The sequence below is a fragment of the Aquarana catesbeiana genome, linkage group LG11 (assembly GCF_042186555.1).
Source record: "Aquarana catesbeiana isolate 2022-GZ linkage group LG11, ASM4218655v1, whole genome shotgun sequence".
Taxonomy (NCBI): domain Eukaryota; kingdom Metazoa; phylum Chordata; class Amphibia; order Anura; family Ranidae; genus Aquarana; species Aquarana catesbeiana.
This window is the reverse complement of record NC_133334.1, coordinates 275550462-275564848: the sequence shown is the minus strand read 5'-3', so window position 1 is coordinate 275564848 and position 14387 is coordinate 275550462. Positions and strand designations below refer to the sequence as shown.

At 42.1% G+C, this 14387-nt stretch overlaps 1 protein-coding gene and 1 long non-coding RNA gene across 4 annotated transcripts in view; one reads left to right on the top strand and one right to left on the bottom strand.

Moving 5' to 3' along the window:
- The window catches only part of LOC141112803 (uncharacterized), a 42267-nt gene extending 29493 nt beyond the window's left edge, over nucleotides 1-12774 (bottom strand). The window contains exon 1 of the long non-coding RNA XR_012236645.1: nucleotides 10259-12774. This is a non-coding gene — a long non-coding RNA (uncharacterized lncRNA). The remainder of the gene's footprint in view (nucleotides 1-10258) is intronic.
- Nucleotides 12775-13356: 582 nt separating this feature from the next.
- Nucleotides 13357-14387, top strand: part of ZFHX3 (zinc finger homeobox 3) — a 157373-nt gene continuing 156342 nt past the window's right edge. For 2 of the 3 annotated variants that reach the window (XM_073605868.1, XM_073605869.1), the window contains exon 1: nucleotides 13357-13698. The gene's annotated coding sequence lies outside the window, so the exon portion shown is untranslated. The remainder of the gene's footprint in view (nucleotides 13699-14387) is intronic. The other variant, XM_073605867.1, reaches the window with a different exon arrangement.

Sequence of the window (14387 nt, the reverse complement as noted above, 5' to 3'; positions counted from 1 at the left end):
AGGCAGATTTGTGTCACCGATTCCTCTGGTTTTAGATAGATTTGATTTGCATTTTCCAATATAAATTCTGTATTTTATCATTTTGTCTATTTTAACAGATTTAATCCCCTGTTTGTTTTTATTTGCATACTATATTATATTATAGTATATATTTATAAAGCATTCACCAGAGTGTTGAGTACATCACCTACAATCCGATCCATGTCACGATTTAGGATCCGTTTATTGGGTACAACTTGCCCACGTTTTTCTGTAGGTACATCTTTTTTTTTTTTTTTCAAAGTTGTTTGTTTTTATTTTATTTTTTTGAAAAATACTCTACAAAACAGAGCCTTTGGGCATTCCCCGGCTTGAAAAAAAACAAGCAGCATAAAAAAAAAACAAAAAAACAAAAAAAAAAAAAGTCACAACTCTGGTACCCCTCGATCAACGAGGGTAACAGCATCCGCATGACCAAGGTAAGTAATCAGGAGGTGGAAGGTAGGCACTATCATGGTGTTAAAGCACGTATTAAATTTCAAAAATAGAAACAAGAAAATTAAACCCTTGGTTGTTTTAAAATAAAAATAACAAACATGTTATACTTACCTGCTCTGTGTAATGGTTTTTCACAGAGCAGCCTCCCATCCTATTCTTCTCGGGTCCCCGCCTCTTCATCAGGTGCCCCCACGGAAAGCCGCTTTCCATGGGGGCATCCATGCGGGCGCGCTCCCGAGTCCCGCTGCTGCGTCTATTGTTACAGACAGTGGGACTCGGCCCTGCCCCCTGCTCCCGTGTCACAGCTTTGATTGACAGCAGCGGGAGCCAATGGCTCCTGCTGCTATCAATCTGTCCAATGAGGAGTGAAACAGCGGCTGGAGCCGCTGTGTTTGTGCACATTGCTGGATTGGATCGGGCTCAGGTAAGAAAAAGGGGGGGAGGGGTGCAGCACAGAAGGTTTTTCATCTTAATGCAGGGGTGTCAAACTCAACTTAATTGCGGACCACATCAACAGTATGGTTGCCCTCAAAGGGCCAGTTGTAGCTGGGGTGTAGGATGTACAGAGTGCAGGGGTGCACTATGTACAGAGTGCAGTTCCAGGGGTGCCCTATGCACAGAGTGCAGGGTTCAGGGGTGTGCTACATACAGAGTGCAGTTCCATGGGTACGGTATGTACAGATTGCAGGATTCAGGGGTGCGCTACATACAGAGTGCAGTTCCAGGGGTGCCCAGTGCACAGAGTGCAGGGTTCAGGGGTGTGCTACATACAGAGTGCAGTTCCAGGGGTGCCCTGTGCACAGAGTGCAGGGTTCAGGGGTGCGCTACATACAGAGTGCAGCTCCAGGGGTGCCCTATGCGCAGAGTGCAGGGTTCAGGGGTGTGCTACATACAGAGTGCAGTTCCAGGGGTAGGGTATGTACAGAGTGCAGGATTCAGGGGTGCACTACATACAGAGTGCAGTTCCAGGGGTAAGGTATGTATAGAGTGTAGGGTCCAGGGGTACGCTAGGTACAGAGTGCAGTTCCAGGGGTGCGCTATGTACAAAGTGCAAAGTTCAGGGGTGTGCTACATACAAAGTGACGCTCCAGAGGTGCCCTATGCACAGAGTGCAGAATTGAGGGGTGCACTATGTACAGAGTGCATGGTTTAGGGCTGCGCTACATACAGAGTGCAGGGTTCAGGAGTACACTACGTACAGAATACAGAGTTTGGGGTCTGCTGTGCAGAGTGTAGGGTTTATGGGTGCGCTATGAACGGTGTGCAACCCCAACTCCCCTGCCATGTTCTGGCTGCAAAACTGGGTGCTAGGGCAACATGAAAAGCCTGCGGGCCTTGTGTTTGACATATGTTCCTTAATGCATAGAATGAAAAAACTTAAGACTTTACAACCACTTTAAGAATGCAACACAATAAATAATAAAGTGCAGTATGAACAATATATATTTCCAGGGAGATGCTAAAAAGGTAAAGGGGAACCATGTCAGGTCAACCCCCGCATAGCCCCTCCCTTTCAGAGGAACATAGAATTCACACACTAACCATTTTAGTCAAGCACAGTATCATTTCTAGTAGTAGAGGGAGATTCAATCCAAATGTCCCAGACCTTGTGAAAAAATTTTGGGCAACCTTCGGGAAAGATGTGTAATATTTTTACAATGGGACCACAAAATTAACCAGTTTCTTTCCGCTGTAGGTACATCTTAATTTTTTTTTTTTTTTGTAAATTATTTTTTATTGGATTTCAAAAGACATAGTTATACAAAACAAAGCCTATTGGGCATACCCAGGCCTAAACAAAACACGATATGACTGATCACTACAACCGAACACAAAACACACTTGATATGGCAACCAATGGTACATCTTGATTTTTAAAAAGCAGAATTCTGCCACCAGAGACCAAGAAAAAAAAACGCAAACCTGACCGGTCTAATGATTGGAAAATGTAAACATTCTATTATTTTGTAGTGCCAATACCAATGATATAGGACGACGCAAGAGATAAAAAAATAGAAAAAAAAGCGACATTAAATAGCTGGAATGATAGAGCGAGAGATAGACAGATAGGAGACAGATGGATAGATAGACCGCAAGATGTTTTGAAAGGCAGAGAGAAGTAGATAGATGGGGCAGAGATATTAAAAAAAAAAAAAAAACAGCTAAACGCCAATGAGGAGATACAGAGATATTTTCCAAGTATTTGGCAGCAAAAGAATTACACAATTTAATCCTTTGCTTGCATTCGGCAAAATAGGAGCGAAATGGAAAAATAACAGATTCTGCAAAACCGTTTTTTTTAATTTCCAGTAAGCAAAACAAAAGAAGAAGAAGATGGGACGCCGGCACACCTGGGCATGAGACGGAGGGGACGTTGCTGTATTAAAAAGCCACCCCTGAAAAATATTCTGGAGCTTAGAGAGAGTGTAGGACAACATGTACGAGGGGGGCACCAGCCAACATACAGCAAAAACCGCACCTTTAAGGGACTGCGGCGAATAAAAAAAAAAAAAAAAAAAAAAACACACAAGAAGCATCATTCTCTGTGGAAAATCTTCTCCTTGTCATGGAGTTTAAAGGCGTTCAGCATTATATGAGCTGTGCTGTATAAACTGGGTTGCCTGTAGCACAGCCACTTCCAGTAGAGAGACAGTGACTCTACTATACATAGCATTACCCTACATCTCACCGCTGACCCCTGAGAGGCACACCGCCTACTACTGCCTATAGAATGGCCAGCTGACGGAGAGAGGACAAGAAAAAAAAACATACAAAACCGCACAGATGTACAAAAAATAAAAAAGACATATATTAGGTTCTAATATTCTTCTTATTACAAAATAATGATATGCTCTTTATGTGAATGACATTCAGGAGCAAGCATGGATACCGGATAGCCTTCTATAGACCAATATTTCAACCACTTCCTCGAAGAATATTAAAGAGCTGACCAGACATTATTTAAAGGTGGGGGGGGGGGATTGACACTAATCTGAGTGACACAGCTACATGTATCCACATACACATCATAAATATACCACCCCTGGCCTGCTAGGACTTGTAGTACCTATGACAGCTGGAGGCCCATTATATTAATATTGGAGAGTAATCCTTTACCCCAGCCTGCAGATCTGGCAATCTTAAAATACTTGCAGATGACCAAAAAAGGGGCCTCAAAGACTGGATTTCAGTGTATGGATTATTATGCAAAATAAAATTATATATTTATATATATATACATATATATATATTTTTTTTTGCATAATAATCCAGACACTGAAATCTAGTCTTGTAGGCCACTTGCAAGAATTTTTGGTCATCTGCAAGTACTTTAAGGCTCCATACACACTATTAGATTTTCTGCAGATTTTTGTCTTCAGATTTACCAAAACCATATAATATGAGGTCAAACCGTAAGAGTTTCAATTTGTATGCAATCAGGCCGGCCCTCGCACTACATGGTTTTGGTAAATCAGAAGACAAAAATCTGCAGAAAATGTAATACTGTGCATGGGGCCTTAGATCTGCAGGCTGGGGTGAAGGATTATACTCCAAGATTGATTGATATAGATTATAGATTATATATATATATATATATATATATATATATATATATATATATTTGCATATTAATCCAGACACTGCAATCTAGTGTTGTAGGCCCCTTGCAAGAATGTTCGGTCACCTGTAAGTATTTTAATATTGCCTGATTCGCAGGCTGGGGTGAAGGATTACACTCCAATATTGATTATATATATATATATATATATATATATATATATATATATATATATTTTTTTTTTTTTTTTTACATAATAATCCAGACACTGCACTCTAGTGTTGTAGGCCCCTTGCAAGAATGTTTGGCCCTCTGCAAGTATTTTAAGATTGCAAGATCTGCAGGCTGGGGTGAAAGATTACACTCCAATATTGATATCTGGGAATATATATATGTAACAGAGCGGGGTTTAACGTAACGTCCAGGGGTCACGCTGAGGCTCTGTCGCAGCCTGGGGCTTAGACGTTACATGTACATAGAAAAAGCACATAGTAGACGCACCACCAATTGGCAGGGGGGACAGGCTGATGTCACAAAATACTGCGGCTTGCAGGTGTAAAAAAGATACAAGCATGTTCTTATTGTATTCTTTATAACATTAAATCTTTAGATCTATTTGTAGCTAAATATGTAGATTTGTATGGCTTTGCACAGGTATCTAGAAGCACACAATATAGCGATCAGAAGGCATTCTGTTTAAATCATTTTCAATGCTCCATATTCATAGTCTGTATAAACCATACTATTACCATTGCTGCAGAAAAAGAATTCTGAACAAGGCGTATGGATGAATACATTGCTAGGCTGTATTGTTCTATTTTTTTTGCTATATGAGGTTTCCCACATTAAAATGATTAAAATGAACACAACATGACTTCTGTCCCTGAACAGCTGCATCTGGGCTTGATTTTATTCCCCATACCAATAGACAGGATTTCTAATTATATAGTATATACAGGTATATATCTGCACCTAGATCTATACATTCCTCAACCCCAACCCTGACACACCTACTTATATCACTTGTATATTGACAGACTCAGGTTACAATATTACAATACATATCCATGGAACAAGAGACCTAGCTAACATAAAAAAATGGCTGTTTTTAATAACTGCATGTAATCAGAATGGGATTCTCACATGAACACACCTCAACATTCCCAAATATTCCACAAATACCAACTTCTTGCCTTGTACAGAAAGTAATGGGAAGCATCTGTACACAGGATGTATGACTTCATGTGGAAGACATGATATGGGGAAATATGTGTGCAGCTAGGTAAAAATTCCCCCAATGATACATAGAGTTGTGGAAGTTCTAGGCGGCCAGGGTGTATAGTGTAATGGCTATATAAGCACACACAACCATATATGCATACATATTTACTATACAGTATATGCATTATTATATAGTGTACATACATTACAATACATAGATACACACACAAAAAATGAGTCTCTCTTTCTCTCTCATATATATATATATATATATATATATATATATATATATATACACACACACACACACACATATATATATATGCACATGGGTATAAAATGTCTATCTGTCTACATATATAAACACACACTGTAGTCTAATATACACACAAACAATATTTAAGAGATGTATCCATCCATACTCATATATACATATAAATACATACCGTCGTCAAATACACACACATTCAGTAATTAAGCAATCTATATAAAACAAAAAACTACATACACACACATATTATATATATATATATATATATATATATATATATATATATATATATATATATATATACACACACACACACACACACACATTGTGGTCACATATACATACATATGATAAGAGGTCCATATTTGTGTATATATATATATATATATATATATATATATATATATATATATATAAAATTAAAACAATACACACATTATGGATACATATATTGTGTGTGTGTATATAATATATATATATATATATATATATATATATATATATATATATATATATATATATACACACACACACTCACATATAGGAGAGAGAGAGGGGATAGATGGATAGATAGATAGATAGATAGATAGATAGATAGATAGATAGATAGATAGATAGATAGATAGATAGATAGATAGATAGATAGATACTTATAAAAACAAACATACACTGTGGTCACATGTACACACATACAATAAGTAAGTGATCTATATTATAAAAAAAGAAAGGGAAAAGAAATGAAATGAATTAAAAAGTAATGAAGTAAATCAGATATATACACATGCACTAAGTGATCTCTCCTCTCTCTCTCTCTACATGTATATGTATATATACATTACACACACATACAATAATTAAGAGGAACTCTGCATTGATTATATGCAATCATTAAGGACACAGAGATACAAACAGACTGGTACACTCAGACATCACACAGTATACACATCATACACTTGTAGTTTCCTCTCCCACACATGACTTGCAGGAGCTTGTACAGACACAGCAACACTGTACATTGTAGGGTCACAGGAGACCCCAGTATATCCCAGTATACCCAGTGTGTGCAGTCCAGTGCCTGGCAGGGGTGGTGGTGGCCCTGGATGTGCACTGTGTGTATGCTCTGGGTGTGCAGATGATCTCTTAAGGGACCCTAAAGTGACAACAGCTGCTGTTTAATGAAGCTTGCCCTGTCCTGACCCCCCTCTACAGCCTGTACCCCCCGGGCACCACCTTCCTGCCAGCCGCCCGATCTCCTTCCTCCTCCATACACACAGCGACACCTGGCTACACATCCGACCAGGATCCCCGACACACGCACCATAGAGCTATACACTACATTACATATATACACCAAATATACACTACATCACATATACACACACACACCATATATATCTATACACTAAATTATATATACGCACCAAGTATACACTACATTTCATACAGAGATGTATACAAACACTAAATATATATATACACACACACACCGACAAATACTTCTGTAGATTTCCCATGCAGTGTTGTATGTATAAAACACAATACAATGTATATTTGTAGAATTAGATTTATAAATAAGGAATATGCCAAAATGTATTTCTTTCTTCTATTGTTTTTATGTATATATATTATACATGCAAATCTTATGTATATGTATCTATATTATATAAATATAGATACATATACACATACATGTACATGAAATGTCTGTATATATGGATATGATTTGATGTTTTATGTCTATCTCTGTATAAATGAGAATGTTGATTTAAACCTCAATCCACTATAATTATATCCATTTTGTTTCTATTGATATATAATATATATAACTCTATCTATCTATCTATCTATCTATCTATCTATCTATCTATCTATCTATCTATCTATCTATCTATCTATCTATCTATATATATATATATATATATTATCATAATTACACACACACTATACAATATATTTTTTCTTTCTTTTTTCTTCTTGTGATGTGAATTGTAGACAGAGAAGTAGGTCGGGGATCGGTGGGGATTTCCCCATACATTGGGGGTCGGTCGGTGTACAGTCAGGTCTCTGGTCTCCCCTTCCAGTGAAGTCTGCACACCGCAACCCCAGACCTGCACCCCTCCATCCGCACCGGTCGGCGCTCCTTCCCTTATGTACGAACATCGCACAACGAATATACGCCTGGCTGTGCGCGCATCCCCGTGCCGGAACGAATCTCGCTGTGTTCTCTCCCGCCGGACCGGGCTGCACCGAGATCGGCCATTTGTGAGGTCCAGGGTGCTGATCTAACTAATACACCGGAGATCTGCCCGGCCCGACCGCCTGTCACCTGGACCGGTCCTCACTGGGGTCCCGAGCCAGGGGACAGGACTGGGGGGGCACACATCTGTCCTGACACCCCAATATCAGGGGATCCCCGACCTGTCCTCCTGGGGGGAGGGGGGGTCACACTGCTCCATCCACATCACATACACCCCAATACACAGACATCGTGCCAACCACAGCCTGGCACAGCCTGGTACCCTCACCATACAACTATATACATCATACACTGCAACATATACAACCCAACTTCACACCGATACATTTATTATTGATATAACAATTACCTAAATGGCAATTACAGATTATATATATATACATATTGCTGAATGAATATATATCTATATACATATATATATATATATATATATATACATATACACACACACACATACATATATATACATATACACATAGTAAAATGATTGACATACACTGCAACATGTCCACCACAAATATACAACCTAACACTTTACATGTATACGTTTTATTACATTGTCTAAATGTCAGTTTTTATAGATATAGATATAGATATAGCTATATAAATAGATATATTTATAGATAGTAAAATGAGTGACATACACGGATGTTCTGTATACATTAGGTGTGATTTATATACATGCACACATCCAGAGAGATGGATACACATTAAATCTAATAAGAAAAATATTTATGCACACGCAGAATACACCCCACATACACACACACAAATATATTCATATATATATATATATATATACGTTTGTGTACAGATAAAATATATATGTGTGTGTGTATATATATATATATATATATATATATACACACACACACACACACACATATATTTTATATACACATATATAAAAATACATTATTATATAAATGTCTGTGTGTGATATGTAACCATGTATACAGCATGTACGTGTGTGTATATATATATATATATATATATATATATATATATATATATATATATATGATATAGATTCGAGACTAATATTATATATATATATATATATATATTATATATAACTAATGTATATATGTTTATGTATAAACATGTATATATATGTACACACAGGAGTAGTATATAGTATTACATATATCTATATATATATATATATATATATATATATATATATCTATATAGAGATATATATCTCTATATAGATATATATCTCTATATAGATATATATCTATCTATATACATATATATATAGATAGATATATATCTATATCTATCTATCTAGATAGATATAGATATATATATAGATATATATATATATAAGTATAAACCCCTATGTACATACATTTGTATATATATATATATATATATATATATATATATATATATATATATATATATATATATATCTCATATCCATCTAATTTCTGTTCTCAGTATTCACAAAGCATTTGGCATCCTTTACAAGCGGTATCATCGCATATTCCGCACATTTCTATTCCTGAAATCAGATGAAAGAGAAGAGAAAGGAAACACACTCCATGTTTGATACATTCAGTGAGATGATGATGGAGAGAAAGTTGCAGGACGAGGAGCAGGGACTGTGTGGAGGGGACAGAGGGGACTTCAGAGGTGACCTGCTGGAGTGCTGAGTGTATATGAAAGGTGCATGGGATGGCACATGGATGGCATGGTGTGTACAGGGTACATGGGGTGGCACATGGATGGCATGGTGTGTACAGGGTACATGGGGTAGCACATGGATGGCATGGTGTGTACAGGGTACATGGGGTAGCACATGGATGGCATGGTGTGTACAGGGTAGTTGGAGTGGCACATGGATGACACGGTGTGCACATGGGGTGGCACCTAGACAGCAAACTGTGTACAAAGAATGGCCCAAAGATGACATGGTGTGTACAGGGTACATAGGGTGACACATTAATGGAAGGCTGTGTACAGGGCATATGGGGTGGTACATAGATGGAAGGCTGTGCACAGGGCACATGGGGTGGCACATAGATGTCATGGTGTGACACATAGATGGCATTGTGTGAACATGGGTTGGCGCATAGTGTGCAGTGTACAGGGTAGATGGGGTGGCACATAGATGGCATTGTGTGCACATGGGGTGGTACATAATATGCATGCAGTGTACAGGGTACATATGGTGGCACATATGTGGCATGATGTGTACATGGGATGGTACATAGATGGCATGCAGTGTACAGGGTACATAGGGTAGCACATAGATGGCATGCTGTGCACAGGGTACATGGGGTGGCACATAGATGGCATTGTGTGCACATGGGGTAGTGGTACATAGATGGCATGCAGTGTACAGGGTAAATGGGGTGATGGCACACAGATGTCATGGTGTGTGTGCAGTGATCTGCAGGTCATCAGAAAGTGTCGTGATGCCTGTTAGGAAATACTATGCACAAGGGGGGCGGATGGCTCTTACCTGTGCAGTGCAGCCCCCACCTCTTGTACTCCTGAAGACAAGTGTCCGGATCCTCCTGCCCTTCCTATAGGTCACATGTGCCAGGGTCAGACTGGTACACGGTGGAAGCCCCCCAGCCCAGGACTGTGCGCTGTGCAGGTGGCTGAGGGTGGGTCCTGCTGTCTTGGGAGGGGGGCAACTGCTGCTTATTTGTGTCCCAGGGTGCCGGGGGTCAGACAACACCCTCCACCCCTCCCTGACCCCCTCTGATCTCCCAGGACCTCCTGTGATGATGGCACAAGTTGATCACAACTTTTTTTTTCCCCTAGCAGCCCCCCCTCCCCCTACTGTCATGTGTCACCATCCTGTCCACGTTCTTCCATCAGCAGCACAATGGACATCATGGGGCACACGTGTACTTCTACTTTGCATTGGGACCCCCTCCCCTGCATCCCATTTCTAGGGGTCCCATCTCTGCCTCCCCTATTCTAGAGACAAGCCGGAGGTGCCAGAAGAGTTAGAAGCAGAGACAAGACTTCTGTTATCCCAGGACCCCCCCATCATCTCCCTACTAAGGGGTCCTCTCCCTATCTCTAATCAGTCCCCCCTATTCTATAGACAATCAAAAGTCAGAGGAAATGATAGACAAATCTTCTGTTATTCCAGGACAAACTGAGGACCCCCAGCTTGCCATTTTTAGGGCTCCCCTCTTTTCTTTAAGACTCTCCTATTCTACAGACAAGCACAGGCTCTGGAAGAGTGGCAGACATCCTAGGAAAGCAGAGACAAAACTTCTGTTATCCCTGAACAATATGAGGACCCCCATCCCCCCATTTCTAGGGGTTCCTTCCCCAGTCTCTGACGAATCTTCCCCATTCTAGAGATAAGCACAAGCTACAGAAGAACAGCAGAAGTCTGAGAGAAGACAAGTCTTCTGTTAACTAACAAACGTCCCAGAAGAATAGCAGAAGTCATAAGAAAGCAAAGATAAGTCTTAGGACCCCCAGGGTCTCACTTCTAGAGGTCCCCTCTGTTCTAAAGGACTCCTGTATTCTATAGACGAGCAGAAGTCATAGGAGCGCTGAGATAAGTCTTAGGGCCCCCAGGATCCCAATACTAGGGGTCTCCTCTAAAAATACTCCTGCATTCTATAGACAAGCACACCTTCCAGAAGAACAGCAGAAGTCATAGGAAAGCCGAGATAAGTCTTCTGTTATCTCAGAACAAACTGAAGACCCCCAGCATGTCTAGGGCTCCCCTCTTTTCTATAAGCCTCCCCTGTTCTTTAAACAAGCACAGGCACCAGAAGAATAGCAGAAGTGGTAGGAAAGCAGAGATATTTTTTTAGGAACCCCAGCATCCCATGTCTATGGGGTCCCCTCTCTTCTATAAGCCTTTATTCTATAGACAAGCACAGGCAATATCAGAAGTCATAGGAAAGCAGAAACAGGTCCCAGGACCCCCTTCAATCCATTTCTGGGGGTCCCCTCCAGAAATAGGCACCAGAATACTGCCCCCCCCCATTCCAGGTACCAGAATACTATCCTAAGTCCCAGGGAAGCAGGGACGAGTCGTCTGTTGTCACAGGACCCCCATTTCTGCGGGTCCTCTCCTTCCTGTCTGATGAGACACCAGAAGACTATCCTAAGTCACAGGGAAGCAGAGATAGGTCTCGTTTTGCCCCAGGACCCCCAGCAACCCATCTCTGGGTGTCCCCTGCAGAAATAGGCACCAGAATACTATCCCCCCTCCCATTCTAGGCACCAGAATACTATCCTAAGTCACAGGGAAGCAGAGACGAGTCCTCTTATCACAGAACCCCCATCAACCCATCTCTGGTGGCCCTCTCCATAAATAGGCAACAGAGTACTAACCCCCCTATCCCAGGCACCAGAAAGTCACAGGGAAGCAAAGTTAAGTCTTAGGACCCCCAGCATCCCATTTCTAGGGGTCCCCCTCTTTTCTATAAGCCTCCTCTATAGACAAGCACAGGCAATAGCAGAAGTCAAAAGGAAGCAGAGACAAGTCTTTTGTTATCCCAGGACCCCCATCAACCCATTTCTGGGGTTCCCCTCCCTGCTGCCTGAGTCTCCCCAATTCCAGGCACCAGAAGACTATCCTAAGTCACATGGAAGCAGAGACGAGTCTTCTGTTATCCCAGAACCCCCATCAACCCATCTCCGGGGGTCCTTTCCAGAAATAGGCACCAGAATAATACCCCCCCCTCCCATAACAGCCACCAGTAGACTATCCTAAGTCACAGGGAAGCAGAGACGAGTCTTCAGTTATCCCAGGACCCCCATCAACCCATTATTGGGGGTTCTCTCCAGAAATAGGCACCAGAATAATACCCCCCCCTCCCATTCCGGGTACCAGAGGACTATCCTAAGTCCCAGGGAATCAGAGACCACTCTCCTATTATCCCAGGACCCCCATCAACCCATTTCTGGGGGTCTCCCCCATTCCAGGCACCAGTAGACGATCCTAAGTCACAGGGAAGGAGAGACGAGTCTTCTATTATCCCAGGACAAACAGAGGACCCCCCCCCCCCACCCCAGCATTTCATTTCTGAGGGTCCCCTCCCTCCTCCCCTTATTCTAGGGACAAGCAAGAAGAGTATCAGAAGTCCTGGACAATCAGAGACACATTGAGGACCCCTCCAGCACCTCATGCTGCAATTCCTGGGGGTCTCTCCCCCCCATCCCAGGCTCCAGCAGAGTCTCACAAGTCCTGGACAATCCTTCTGTGATCCCAGGACAAACTTTTCCTCCCAGTCTGTTCCTGCACTCCCCAGCATCACCAGTGCCCCCCCCCCTCCCTGCCCACCTGTGCCCAGGTCACTGACACTGTCCCAACACTTCCTCCCCCCATCCCCAAAAAATATAAAATAAAAATCCCTCCCCCATTCTTGTACAAAATTCCTGTGCCCCCCCCCCCCTATATGTCATTCCTGTACACACCCCCCCTTGTGAAGTGTCCCCCCTCTGTCCTTCAGCCCCTGTTGTCCCTCACTACTCCCCCCCAGCCCCTCTCCTCTCCTCCCCTGTCCCTCTCCCCCCTCTCCTCTCCCCTCTGAATCTCATTGATCCAGGCGCTGGTAATTAGCCCTTCCCGTCGTGCCTGTGTAATGAAGCACATGCGCACTGAATTAATCAGCCATTTTTTGCAGGAAACTAATTAGCAGAATAAAGATCCAAAGACTTTTTTTCTTGGCGACCATCAGATGTGAGTGCGGCTCCTGGTGTCCGGAGCTTCTCCTCCCCGATGTGCCCGGGCTGCCCCAGCCTGCAGCACCCGCCGCCTCTACCCCCCCTACCACCGTCCAAGCAGCCACCGCCACCGACTCCGCTCCGGGGCTGAGCCCGAGCGGCTTCATGGGACCCCGAGCCGAACCGCTCCGGACTAACCCGAGCCGAACCGGACCGTGCCGAGGACGCTGCAGCAGAGAGCCCCCGAGCCGAGTAAGTGACAACTTTTCACCCCCTCCCCCGCTCCTCCCCCCCCTACCACCACCACCCTACAAACAGAACAACAACCCCCCCAAGGGGGACCCCCCAAAAAAAAAAAAAATATTCAAACTTAAGGACTGACCTGGTGGGGTGAATGTCCAGAGAAGTGGTGGGGAGCGGAGTCCCTACAGTGTGTGTGCAATCCCTGCCAGAGCTGTATTGTCAGCCAGAGTCCTGTATACAGGCTGCATGTGCACTCAGCTCTGTCCCTACATGTACACATTGGGGGGGTCCCTGGACTGGAATGGGGGTGCCTCTTCTTCTGCATCACACCCCCCCCCCCTTTTATTATCTTTGCTTTCATTTCCACATTTAACTTTTTTATATTTTTTTTATTTTATTTGGAAGATGTGGGTGCAGAGTGCTCCTTCTACTATCATTGGGGGTCCCTGGACAGAAATGGGGGTGCCAGCTTCTTCCTTTTTCTGCATCACCCCCCCTATATTATCTTTGCTTTCATTTCCACAATTAACTTTTTATTATATTTTTTTGTGGGAATGTGTGTACAGAGTACCATTGGACAGAAGAAGGGGGTGCCAGCTTCTTTTTTATATCACCCCCCCCCCCCCTTATATTATCTTTACTGTTATTTCCACACTTAATTTTGTATCTTTTTTTTTTTTTTTTTTTTTTTTTTTTTT